Genomic DNA, 14,097 nt, shown 5'->3' with positions numbered 1-14,097 from the left:
TTTCAAGGTTAATAACTATTGTTAATTATTTTTTATGGAAAATATGAATTTATGCTGAAATGGATTTATTTATGCTTAAAATAATTTTTAATCTTTGGTAAAAAATTTTAAATTTGCTTTAAATATGTTTGTTCAACTGTTATAAATTTTTCATAATTTTTTAAAATCTAAAAATACTTTTTAAATTAAAGAAAAACGTCTTTATCCAAAATTTAAAAGTTCATTCTTTTGGATATCAGCTAGTTTTTTTTAACCCTTAGATTCTATTTCCAGTTATTTTCTTAGACTACCCCATTTTAATGTGATTAAAGGGGGAGAATTAGTTAGTGAAGTCTAGGGGGAGGTTGATTTTTTTTTATTCATATTTTGGACTTGAAAAATTCATTATTTTTTTTGTTTGGTTTACCTTAACATAACTTGGAGTTGCTCACATCAAAAAAGAGAGAGATTGTATATATCCCATAGAAGTTTTGATGTGATCAAACCAAGTCAAGTTAGGTCCTGTTATATTTTGATACTTTGTATCTAAGTGTGTAGGAACTTAGGAGTACAAGAGGTCGAGCGAAAGACGCAACTACCGAAAAGAATGACACGAGAGAGAGTCGACGGGCTCGGTGCGTCCGAGTGACGAGGCGCTGTGGAAGAGTACGCTGGTGGACGAGAAGGAGGTGCGCGACATTTCCAAGGGACTAGAAGCCGAAGTGGAAGATTGTTTGAGAAGGCCGGAAGATGGGTTCGGGTGAACCTTATTCCGGATGGCCAAAATCACCTAAGCGAGCGGAGCCTGAGTGGAATACCCAGAGGAAAAGTCAACCTGTGGTTGACAGTGCTTAGGGTGCCTGGACTCCGGGCACCCGGACTGGGTCCAAGCGCTCGGATCACCTGGGCGCCCCCGGGGTGCCTTGCTCAGGGGGAGTTGGAAACGTATAGTCAGGGTGCACGAAATCCTTCCGGGCGCCCAGAATTGAAAAGTTAGCCAAACACGATGTGGCACGAGCTGTCGCGATGGGGATAAAATTTTATTCCCTTCTAGGCGCCTAAAACCCTTTCAGACGGCCCGATCAGGGCTGTAAATACAACCCTAATCCCAGAAGCTAAAAACAACACTTATAATCTATTCTAATTCAGTTTAGCTTTGTAGTTGTGAGATTTGACTACTGTAAGAGGCTTCTTCGCCTAGAGGAAATTTTAGTGAGCTTTCAACTTCCTTGGATTAGCAATCCTCTGATTGCAAACCAAATAACTCTTACTGTGCCTCTTATTTCTTCAATTAGCTTATTAATTTTTTATGCAAGTGTTAGTTTAATCAAGCTGTAAAGATTGAGAAAGGTTCATTTATTATTGTGCAGGTTATTCACCACCCTTTAGCCGACTGCCAAGGGACCTACATGATGTGCACGATAGACTAGGACTTAATTTCTCACTTATTCTTATTCATTAAACAAATATCAAATTCTAGGAAAATTCATTAATTATGTTTTCTCAACATTCCAATTTTCTAGGTGTTTCAAAACTATTATGGACTTAGCCTAGGACTTCTCCTAGAAATCATGATCCTATAGTTTTAGGTAACCCGCATCTCATAAGCAAAGAAGGATTACGTTGGTTATGTATTTAAAAATATAGAATGATATGAGGTGCTTAAGCCTTTGCCTGGACTTCAGATACTTAAATTAGTGCATCAAAAAAGTCTGGGTGAAAAATACACAAATATAGTGATCAAGTTAAGTAGTCCTTTTTCAATGAATATCTAACTAGACAATATTACTTAACTTGACTAGCCAAGCGAACGTTGCTATCTTTTGGTAGTTAGTTAGTAGCTAAATGTTAGACATTTAAGGATACTTTTTAGATGAATATTATGTTTAAAGCAATATCAAGTTAAAGGGGAGGATATGCATAAAAATATTTTGAAATTTGCTTTGAAAAAACTTCTTTGAAAACACTTAGAAAAATTTATGCAAAAGCTTTATGTTTTGAAAATAACTTATAAATTTTTAAAAAATGTCCTTGAAAATAATTGGAACTTTTATTCAAAACTTGCTTTAAAAATTACTTTGAAAAACCCTTGCAAAATGCCTGTCACAATTTTTAACTTTGCCAAATTTTGTGTGAAAAATATTTTTGAGAATACTTCACAAAACTATTTTGCTTAATGTGGTGCAAAATTTTCCACCAAACGTTAGAACTTACTTGAAAAATGCCTTCAAATTCTGTTTCAGAAAAATCTTTCCAAACTTGCTTTCCAAAAGTTGCCCTGAAAATTAAACTTTTAAAATTATTTTGCAACACTACTTTGAAAATTATTTTAAAAATTACTTTTGAAAAGTGTTTTGAAATTTGCCTTGAAAAATGGTTTACAAAATTCTTGCAAAGTTAATCTTTGAATTTTCTTAAAAACATTTGGAAATGCTTTATAAAATGTTTTATTTTTGAAAATACTTAAAAATGTATTGCACAATGTGTTATAAATTTAAATCTTTCAAAAATACTCGCGATAAACCTTTTACAAATTTTGAAAATTTATTTAAAAATACTTTGAATTTTTTTTTGAGATCATCAACTCCTTCCTGAAATAGACTTGTAAGCTTATATGAAAAATTTTACTCTTAAATTTTTTTTTTTTGATATGTTTACTTGCTCTATTTACCTGCTTTATACCTGATAAGTTCCATTTTTTGATGAATGCCAAAGGGGAAGGTTAGGGTTTAAGTGAAAAAAACTAAGAAAAATCTGAAAAACTTAACCCTAAAATGATCAAGAGAATAAAATAAAAAATCAAAATCACTTAAATTTCTCTTAAATTTTTTTATTGCTATAGTTGTTCACATAATTTTTCTAACTTTAATCCAGATTGTCATTACATCAAAAAGGGAAAGATTGTTGGTGCAGTTAGAACTAATGGTCAAACTTAAATTTTGATAAATGATAAATGGATTAAAATTAAGTGTTATGTGATCTAACCTTTCTACCAAGTGTACAGAACTTGAATGGTCTGATTCCAGGCTGAAATCTAGCTAGATCTAGAGGACTTGATAGTTGGTGTGAAAGTCCAGATAGGTCAAGGAGTGACCCAATATATAGCAGGCAGTCCAGCTGAGTCTGCGAGACCTGACAGCTCGCCAAAGTTCAGTTGAGTTTGCGAACCTAACAACTGGTGGGAACACCAAGTGGACCGTAAGGGAGTCAAGCGATTCTAAGTGGTAAGGTAAGTCAGAGGAGAGTGTTCCCGTGAGGATGAGTCCCAATTAGGGACGTTATGTGTAGATCTAGTTTAGGTTCATTTTGGAAAGCTAAATTGATATTATGACTAGTTCCTAGTTTTGGAAAGATAAAAACTAATTATTACTGCTACTTTATTATTATGCTAACTCCGCTTTACAGGTTATACTTTGCTTCTAGACTAACATATTTTTGCAGGAGTTAGAAAGCAAATTCAGCCTTAGTGAACAATGCTTAAGATGCCTCCTAGTCAATTGGAGATGCCCTTGACAATGGCGTGGAGGCGCCCTGAATGCTTCAGCTGTGGGTTTGCACAGAAAGGCATGAAGGCACCTCCTGTGCGATTGGAAGTGCCATGGAGCAAGGTGTGGAGGTGCCTCGGACTACTTGAAGGTGCCCTCGAGCGGATAGAAATCTAAGCTCATGGAGGTTATCAAGACCATGACTTTTGGGATGAGTTTTGCACTAGGAGGCACCTCGGACAAGGATGGGAGGCAGCCTCAATAGCCTATAAAAGGAAGGTTTGCCCAAGCTTTCAACACAACTCATTAACAACTTCTATAAGCGATTTTTATAGCTTTCGGTTGCTCCGACTTCGTCCTCTCGCTATGCTGTGACACTGCTATGCTGCTATGCCCTTCTACTGCTGAGAAGTCATCCAACACTGAGCTCGATCCGAGAATCTTCATGTGTTGGGTAATGAAAGTATTTTTTAATTGTTTAATTACCGCATTAAGGAAAGTGTAGGCTTTTACACTTGTCCTTTTGTTATTATTGAACTCAATTCTCTCCTCCGGCGGTTTTGAAAGGGGTTTATAGTGGATTGCCTGTCGATATGGTCCGAGAGATCGTGAGTCTTAAAGTAAGAGTCGCTGAAGGCTCCGAACCAAATAACTTCTTGTGTGCTTTTGTTTTCTCGCATTTTATTTAATTCCACCACGTACTCAGTTTTCAAAAATGGAAAAGAGAAGTTTTTAAAATCACATGATTCACACCCCCCCCCCTCTTACATGCGTAATGATCCAATAGATTTTATTCTATTTTACGGTACTAAACATAGTTAACCTCATGTTTGTTTCATAGGAAAGGATGAACTTGGATCCTTTTTGTTCCCCTTCCTATGAAATGGCTTTTCAACTGTGTTATAGTCTCTCTTGAGGTGATTAAAAAAAAGTCAAGCGGAAGATACAACGAGAGAGAAAGATGATATGGGAAGAGAGTCGATAAGCTAGATGCATCTGAGGGGCGAAGAGCTTTGGAAAAGTACACTGGTAGAGTGAGAAGGATGCATGCAGAGCGTTTGAGAGATGAGAAGCCTGGGAGAAAGCCTGCTTGAGTAGAAGGACGGAGTTAGATTCAGGTGAGGTTAACTTTAGACAGCCGAGGCATCACCCAAGCGATCGAACTGGAAAATGGTAAACTCAAAGTTAACCATTCTAAGGACCTGGATCTAATCCAGACTCCCCAATTCCAGGCGCCCGAATCTAATCCTGGTGATTAGAAAGGGCGATGACGTCAAAGACCCTTTGTTGAAGCTGATCGCCATGGTAGCCATGTTTGCAGACTCTAGGCGCTCAAAATGCCAAAAGTCATCCAGAGCCGTTGAGTTGACCGTTGCTAGTATGGATAGGGTTCGAGGGATCCAGACGCTCGGATCACTTCCAAGCACCCAGAAGGTGCCACATCACCAACGGTCATATTTGTTGGGACCTTGACATCTGCTAGAGGGGGGTGAATAGCGTCTCATCCAAATCGTCACTTCCTACACTTATTAGTACGCAGCGGAAAACAAAATACAAACTAACAAAAAGAAAGCTAAACCCTATAAACAATAAGGAAAGACAATAAACCAAAAATAAACCGTAACACAAGGTGTTTACGTGGTTCAGATATTAGGGCTCCTACTCCACAACTATCTATAAAGTGGACGATCCCAATCCGTCGGTGGATGACTCTCCGGACACCTCCAGCTAGCTCAAATCTCCTTCTCGGTGGAGAAACCTCACCACAACCTTGATCCAAACACTCTTAGATCACAAGAAGAGCTTGGAGGCTTTGGAAGACTACTAATAGGGGTTAACCACCTCTATTTTATCAACTATGCCCAAGCACCCCAAGCTCTATTAAATAGAGCTCTAGAGGAAAACGCTAAGCTATTTTCTCGCTACCAGTTGACTAGTATATGCACCAGTCGACTGGTCCTTTAAGTGAAGCCGACCGTTACCCAGCGGTCGGCTACCAGTCGACTACTATAGTGTACCAGTCGACTGCTACAGTTTCGTAATAGTACTGCTACAGTGTCGCTATAATGCTGCTATAGTAAATCCTAACACGCGTAGGATTTTGCCCTGAGTACAATCACTCAGCACTCATCCTCACCTGACCAACCTAGACCTAACCTTCTAGCCTCCTCCATCAGCCTTGCGTCCCTCAGATGTCTTCCCATCCTTCACGTCTTGCCTTTTGGAGCTTCTTCCGGCCTTGTCCATATTGTCGCTATAGTGCTGCTACAATAAATCCTAACACACGTAGGATTTTGCTCTGAGTACAATCACTCAGCACTCGTCCTCGCCTGACCAACCTAGACCTAACCTTCTAGTCTCCTCCATCAGCCTTGCATCCCTCGGATGTCTTCCCATCCTTCACATCTTCCCTTCTGGAGCTTCTTTCGGCCTTGTCCATATTGTCGGGTCTTCCTTTGCCAAGAGGCTCCTCACCTCCGGGACTTCATCTATTGCCAAGTCACACTTGGACTTACGTTTCCAAGACTACATTCTTGGACTTACACCGCCAAGACTCATCCTTGGACTTTCCTCCTTTGCCAAGATCACACTTGGACTTTTCTTGTTGTACCTATATCCTGCACACTCACAATGCATATCAAATATAACAATAAACTTAACTTGAACCTTTGCCCAAACATCAAAACCTAGGGTACCTAGATTGCTCCAACAATATCCCCTTTTTGATGTTTAGCAACCTGTTTAAGTTAGAGAAACATAAATGCAATAAAAATGCAAATAAACATAACATCTACACATGCATAAGTCATGGAACCTAACCCTAGACTCCCCCTTCACCTAAGCTCCCCCTTGAGCTAGGATTTCTCGCAAAGGTAAACTTCTTCCCCTTTGCTTAAATAATCGCTTCCCCTTCACCTAAGCTCCTCTTAGCTAGGATTTCTTGTAAAGGTGTGTAGGTTTCCCACTTAAATCTAAACTTCTCCTCCTTTGCCATACATCAAAAAGAGCTCCAACAATTTCTTAATTATTGGACTCTTTGACCTCTAATGACCATAAACATCATGTATTAATCCCTCATAGGATTACATACATGTTTATCATCCTTTTGGTCACTTTCTAATGCTAAAAAAAACACTTCCATCATGGTATCAGTCGACTGCACTAGGTACCAGTCGACTGCCCCATTCAATTTCAACTCACAGAGCCCTCCTATTCGAATTACACTGTTACCAGTCGACTGATATTGGCACTAGTCGACTGCCCTCATCAAAATGAGCTTAAAAAGACATTGTGTACTAAAAAATACTATTACCAGTCGATTGGTATCTGCACCAGTCAACTGGTACCCTATTTTTGCAAAAATCTACCTTTTCTGACTAACTTCAGAAATGCACCAGAAATTCTACAAACCTCCAAAAATTCTCAAATTTTGTGGAGAAGTCTATTTTAACCTTGTCTACTTAGGAAAAATATATACAAAAATATATTTATCACAAATCCCAAGAATGACACAAAATTCAAAACTATCTAAATGATTCAATTAAACCCTTGACTTAAAGTCCTAGTTTTGACTTCCTCTTGATGTATCTGCCCATACTAAACCATAATACTTCCCTAGCATAGGTTTATCTGATATCTATACATCAAAAACTAATTTTCATGCAATATGACCCCAATGTCATATTTTCATGCATGAAACTTAACCCAATTGTGTCAATCAACTACTGTAGAGACTCAAATCCATCTCTAATCCCTTTGGCATATATCACTTGAGATCACCAAGGGGAACCTCTCTAGGACTTTCTCTATTTCCTCAAGTTTTGCCTTCAAGACTTGATTTTCCAACTCTAGGGTTCTAACCCTAGAGTCAACATGTCCACCTTGGACATCCCTAAACCTACCCACCTTCCTAGGCATATGTCTCCCTTTCTTAGGATTAATGCTTAGGTTTTCACCTACTTTTCTTCCCTTTAGCAAAGTGGTTTGGGTCTTATTAGGTCTACTCTTATTAGATTTAGCATGAATAGGTCTCCTAGGGTTATCTCCTATATCAACCCTATTCCTATCATTATATTTAAATATATGATTATACTTGGATAAATAATGAAAATTATTTCTAGCATGCATGGAAGAATTTAAATTTGAATTTTAATTCAAATTAGGGTTTACCTCCCTTACCCTTGAAGCTCTCTTCTTCTCCCACTTCTTCAAGTGCGCCAATTTCTTGAGCTTTCCTCTCCTTGGGTACTTTGTGTGGTAGTGTCCCCACTCACCACACGTGAAACGCCTAATGTGCTTCTTCTCCTTCCTAAAACTCACATTAGTTAAATCAACCTTGTTGAGTTTAGGCTTTACCTCCCTTACCTTTTGAAGCATTGGACACCTACTCTTGTAGTGTCCCATCTTATCACACTCAAAGCATTTGATGTGATCTTTTGTGCTCTTCTTGGTAATTGAGGTGGAGGGTTGAGCTTCCAAGATCTCCTCTTCTTTGGATTGCTCTTCTTCCTCTTCACTTGAAGATATGGACAGTTCCACTTCTTCCTCCCTTAATGATGTGGATGATACCTCCTCATCTTCCTTCTCCTCCTCGAATGTTGAACCTGTGTCAACATCTGATTGGTTCTTCTCTTCTTGGACCAATGAGCGCTTCTCCTTGGGCTCCTCTTCTTGGATTTGTGTAGGACTCTCATGAAGCGCAATTACCTTTTTCCAAAGGTCACTTGCGTTCTCATATTCACCTACATTCAATATTGTATTTGGAGGTAATACATTAATTAAAATTCTAGTTATCTCCTTGTCCATCTCCGATTGCTCCTTTTTCTCCTCGGTTCAATATCGACGTTGGAGATGCTTTCCCTTCTTGTCCGTTGGAGTTTTAAACAGTTCCTCCAACACAATCCATTGCTTCTAATTCATTTGGAACCACATCTCCATGCGCTTCCTCCAATAGTCGAAGTCCTCGCGCTCGTATGGAGGTGGGATTCGGATGTCCCATCCGAGAGGTCCTCCGACTCCATCTTCTTCCTCTTGTCACTCTCTTGGTGATTAGTCCAACAAGAGCTCACTTAGCTCTGATACTACTTGTTGGGACCTTGACGTCCGCTAAAGGGGGTGTGAATAGCGTCTCACCCAAATCGTCACTTCCTACACTTGTTAGTACCCAGTGGAAAACAAAATACAAACAAACAAGAAGAAAGCTAAACCCTATAAACAATAAGGAAAGACAATAAACCAAAAATAAATCGTAAAACAAGGCGTTTACGTGGTTCGGAGATTAGAACTCCTACTACACAATTGTTCGTAAGGTGAACGATCCCAATCCGTCGGTGGATGACTCCCCGGAAATCTCCGGCTAGCTCAAACCACCTTCTAAGTGGAGAAACCTCACCACAACCTTAGTCCAAACACTCTTAGATCACAAGAAGAGCTTAGAGGCTTTGGAAGACTACTAATAAGGGTTAACCACCTCTATTTCGTCAACTATGTCCAAGCACTTCGAGCTCTATTAAATAAAGTTCGAGAGGAAAACACTAAGCTATTTTCCAGCTACCAGTCGATTGGTGTATGCACCAGTCGACTAGTCCTTTAAGTGAAGTCGACCATTACCCAACGATCGGCTACCAGTCGACTGCTACAGTGTACCAGTCGACTGCTACAGTGCTGCTATAGTACGCAATAGTACTGCTATAGTGTCGTTGCATTGCTGCTACAGTAAATCCTAACTCGCGTAGGATTTTACCCTGAGTGTAATCACTTAGCACTCGTCCTCACCCGACCAACCTAGACCTAGCCTTCTAGCCTCCTCCATCAACCTCGCGTCCCTTGGATGTCTTCTTATCCTTCACGTCTTACCTTCTGGAGCTTCTTTCAGCCTTGTCCATATTGTCGGGTCTTCCTTTGCCAAGAGGCTTCTCACCTCTGGAACTTCATTCATTGGCAAGTCACACTTAGACTTACATTGTCAAGACTACATTCTTGGACTTACACCGCCAAGACTCATCCTTGGACTTTCCTTCTTTGCCAAGATCACACTTGGACTTTCTTTGTTGTACCTATATCCTACACACTCACAATGCATATCAAATATAACAATAAACCTAACTTAAATCTTTACCCAAACATCAAAACCTAGGGCATCTAGATTGCTCCAACAATATTCGACTAATAGGCTATAAATAGTGCCTTCAGTGCCTTAGTGCTTGAAATTAAAGACAATACATATGTACTTGTATTTCCATTTCTGTTCTTTAAGTCTGATCTTTCAAAGTCTGTAAGAGACTAATCCGTTTTCAATGAAGGAGACTTTTTTAGTTAAGTTTTCATTATCTTGGATTAACAACCTCATCGATCGCAAACCAGGTAAACCTGCTGTGCCTCTTACTTTTATTTATGTGTTGTTATTTTTATCTAATTAATTAACGTATATATCCTTGCTAAGTTTGAAAACAAGAGAATTGTTAACTTTACTTACAAGGCTATTCACCCCCTCTAGCCGGTCAACCCGATCCAACACCTCAGTCCTCCAACGAGCTTTGATTTGGGATTTGTAGAATTAGTGGAGGAGCACCCAGGTTCGAGCTTTCAAGACCGGCGATTGAATCAAATCAATAGGATTTGAGGGGCACGATTGAAACCCTAGTGCTACCTCCTACCCTTGGCGTAGGTTGCGAGGGAGACGACAGTGATGAGGGGAGGGCGATGGAGGCAAAGCTTGGGTAGTAGACTGTAGAGTTCTCCACCCTCGTGCAGAGAGCCACAAATGTATCCTACTTCATGCTCAAGGAGTTGGTGGATAGGTACTGGCAGGCGGAGGACTAGCAATTCGAATCCAAGAAGAAGATTGACATTCTTAAGTTCATTGTGAAAACATAACAACAGATTCTGTCGATCCACGTGCTCGTCAAGTGGTGCCAGCAAGTGTCACTCCTTTTCTTTGCTCCCCATGTTCTACTTTCTTTACTCCCCTTGTTTGATTTCTTTACCGATTGCTAAAATTTGACTTCTAACTTACGGTTTAAGATGAAATCTTTTAATGTTTAAAGTAGTTTCATTTCTTAATTATTTGTGTTAGAACCCCAAGGATATTTTGGTGTGATTAACAAGTTAATTTAGGTCCTGTCAGTTTTTAACCTTGTGTCTAAGTGTGCAAGAGCTTAGGAGCACAGGTGGTCGAGCGGAAGACGCAGCTAGTGAGAAGTAGGAGTGTAATTGAGCCGAGCTGAGTCGAACTCTTGGATGTTTGAGTTTGGCTCGTTTATAATCGAGCCAAGCTCGAGCTTTATTTAATGAATATATTCATGGCTCACGAGCTTATTCGAGCTTTTATCGAGCCTAAACATGCTTAATAAATATAAATTATAAATTCAAATATTCATTAAAAACTAAATTATATATTTTAAAAAAATTATAATATTCTTGTTAAAATTTATAATTTTATTCTAATAAATAAATTTAATATATTTATCTATGTTTTTCATAAGTATAGTGTAAAATCTATAAATTAAATATCAAAATTATTATTTTTTTATTTAAAAATTGATTTATGAGCTTAACGAACATGTTCATGAGCTAACGAGCCGAATATTGTGAAGCTTGAGCTTGGTTTGTTTATCTTAATGAGCCTCATTAAACAAGCTTAAACGAGCTTTTATCGAATCGAGCTTCGAATAGCTCACGAGCAGCTTGACTCATTTACACCCCTAGCGAGAAGGACGACATGCGGTGCGTCCGAGGGACGAGCAATTGCAGAAGAGTACACCGGCAGATGAGAAGGAAGCATGCGGTGGTTCCGAGGGACGAGAAGTCGGAGCGGAAGACTGCTCAGGGAGCAAGAGACGTAGCTAGCGAGAAAGTCAGCACGGGGTGCGACTGAGGGACGAAGACTACGGATGAGTACGCTGGCAGACGAGAAAGAAGCACGCGACGATTCCGAGGGACGAGAAGCTAGAGCGGAAGCTTGCTCGAGAAGACCGGAAGTTGGGTTCGAGTGAGCCTTATTCCAGATGACAGAGATCACCCAAGCAAGCGGAGCCGGAGCAGAAGACCCGGACCGAGGCAAAAGTAGCCGGGGCAGAAGACCAGGGCTGAAAAAGTCAACGAGGTTGACTTTCCCACCCAGGGCGCCCAGAACAATCTGGGGTGCCCGGAACCCTTCCGGGCGCCCGAACCGAAAGTGTATCCAGATCTTAGTCAAACCGAGATCTATGCGTTGGGGATAAAGTTTTATCCCTCCCAGGACGACCGGAACACTTCGGGACGCCCCGACCAAGGCTATAAATATAGTCTTGGTCCAGAAGCTTTTCATCAACTCAAGCAATTCATTTCCAACACTTGTACACTTCATTTCTAGATTAGCTTCTTTGTTTTTGCGCTTTACTGCTGTAAGAGGCTTCTCCGCCTGAAGGAGATAGTTAGTGCTACACTTTCCTTGGATTAACAACCTACCCGGTTGTAACCAAGTAAAATATCCTTTTCCTCTTCTTTCTGTTTATTGCTTTTATATTCTTATGCAAGTGTTTATTTGAAAAGTCGAGAAAGGTTGTGATTTTTATTTTCAAGCTATTCAACCCCCCTTCTAATCGGCCGCCACGATTCAACAATTTGTACGTTGCATTTGGTTGTAATTTTATGGCTCTTAGACTCAAGATTTAATGTCCAAAGTTTATATGTTAAAATTATTAGGACATGATAAATAGAACCTAAACTAATTTGCTAGTTGTTGTGGAAATTTGGCGGTCTCAGAATGCACTATGTTTCAATAGAAGAACGATACATCATTTTGTGGAGTCTTTTCCTTTGGTGAACATATTTTAATCAATACTTAAAGTTTTATGATGTAATTTAATCAATTATACTCCTAACATATTCCCAAGAACACTTTAATAAAAAAAAAAAGGCTAAATCTTGTTTGTGCTAATTAGGAGCAAAGTCATAAATTATGTGTGTCGGAATGTGCAAATTTTGAATGCAATCATCATCATAGCCCTTATAGTGTCATGTGATAACAAGAATCAGCCTTCCCATCTTATCCAAAACATATGATGGTTCTTAGTTTATTTGATCTGATTTAGAAAAGGAAACTATTCACGACCTATAAGCCATATCTAAAAATTAAGGGGGCGTTTAATTTAGGGGAATAAAAATGAGGAATGAGAATAGCAATCATTGATTATCATTGTTGATATTTGGATTATAGGAATCGAAATACAAATAAGGGAATGAATTCTTATAATTGGGTAATGACTCATTCCCATGTCTCCCCCCTTCAATGAGTCATTACTCTATTTTCAACAATCAAAATATTCTCTTATTCCAAAAATACCCTTAACCCAAAACTAAATTTTTTCCTTAATGTCAAATATCAAAATATATTTATTTAATTTTTCTTTCATATCACTTTCTCTCTCCTTGTTCTCTCTCATCATTTTATCACCCACTTTCAGCTGGTTAGGTGCTTGCAGCTTGCCAATTTTATCACCCACTTTCTCTCTCCTTAATCTCTTTCACCACATTTTTTTTCCTCTTTTTTCTCATTACATTTTCTCTCTCATCACAGTTTCTCTCTCCTTAATATCTTCCATCACACTCTCTTCCCTCTTTTTTTTCTCATGACACTTTCTCTCTCATCATACTTCCTCTCTCCTTAATCTCTCACATCACACTCTCTTTTCTCTTTCTTCTCATCACACTTTCTCTTTCATCATATTTTCTATCTCATCACACTTTCTCTCTCCTCAATCTCTCCCATCACACTCTCTCCTTTTTTTCTCAACACACTTTCTCTCTCATCACACTTTCTCTCTCCTCAATCTCTCCGATCACACTCTCTCCTTTTTTTCTCAACACACTTTCTCTCTCATCATACTTTTTCTCTCCTCAATCTCTCCCATCACATTCGCTTTCCTATTTTTTCTTATCACACTTTTTATTTTTTCTTTTATTTTCCATTAAGGCTAAAAAGGAAATTTTAATTTATTCCGATAGAAAATATTCAACTAACCAAACATTGCTTTCAAGAGTGATATCTATGCTCATACCCATTCCCATTCGTCAATAGTATGATTCCCATTCCGATTCCTATTTTTAGGAAAGAACCAAATATCTCCTAAATTTGTCTCAATTTGGGTTGTACATGTTTAGATTTTTGGTCGTAAAATTGATAATTTGATAATGATAGGAACAATATTTTTTATTATTGTAATGGTTTTATTTGTTTTATATCGTATTGAATGAATTATTATTATGATGATGGTAAAGAGAATGATGATGGTTGCTTGTTGATGTAATGTTTAATATATTAAAAGTAATTGTGATTTTAAATATTAATATAGAAGCTATAAACTTTCAAATGTTAATATCAATTTTTTTTTTAAAAAAAAATTAGATATTCAGAATGTGCATAAGACTAACGATATATATATATATATATATATATATATTTGATTAGTTTGGATTAAATTAGGGAAAAAGTGATGAGTTGAGAGAAAAATAATTTGGATTTTTTTAATAGGAAATCATTTTTTTTTAAAACATGGAACCTGATTGGTATGTTTTAAGAGTTTAATATTCATTTTTAAAAATATAATAATAATAATAAGATTACAAAAAAAAAAAAGTTGAAAACGTTAAC

The sequence above is a fragment of the Zingiber officinale genome, chromosome 11A (assembly GCF_018446385.1).
Source record: "Zingiber officinale cultivar Zhangliang chromosome 11A, Zo_v1.1, whole genome shotgun sequence".
NCBI classification, from domain to species: Eukaryota; Viridiplantae; Streptophyta; class Magnoliopsida; order Zingiberales; family Zingiberaceae; genus Zingiber; species Zingiber officinale.
Note: the sequence above shows the minus strand (reverse complement) of the source record.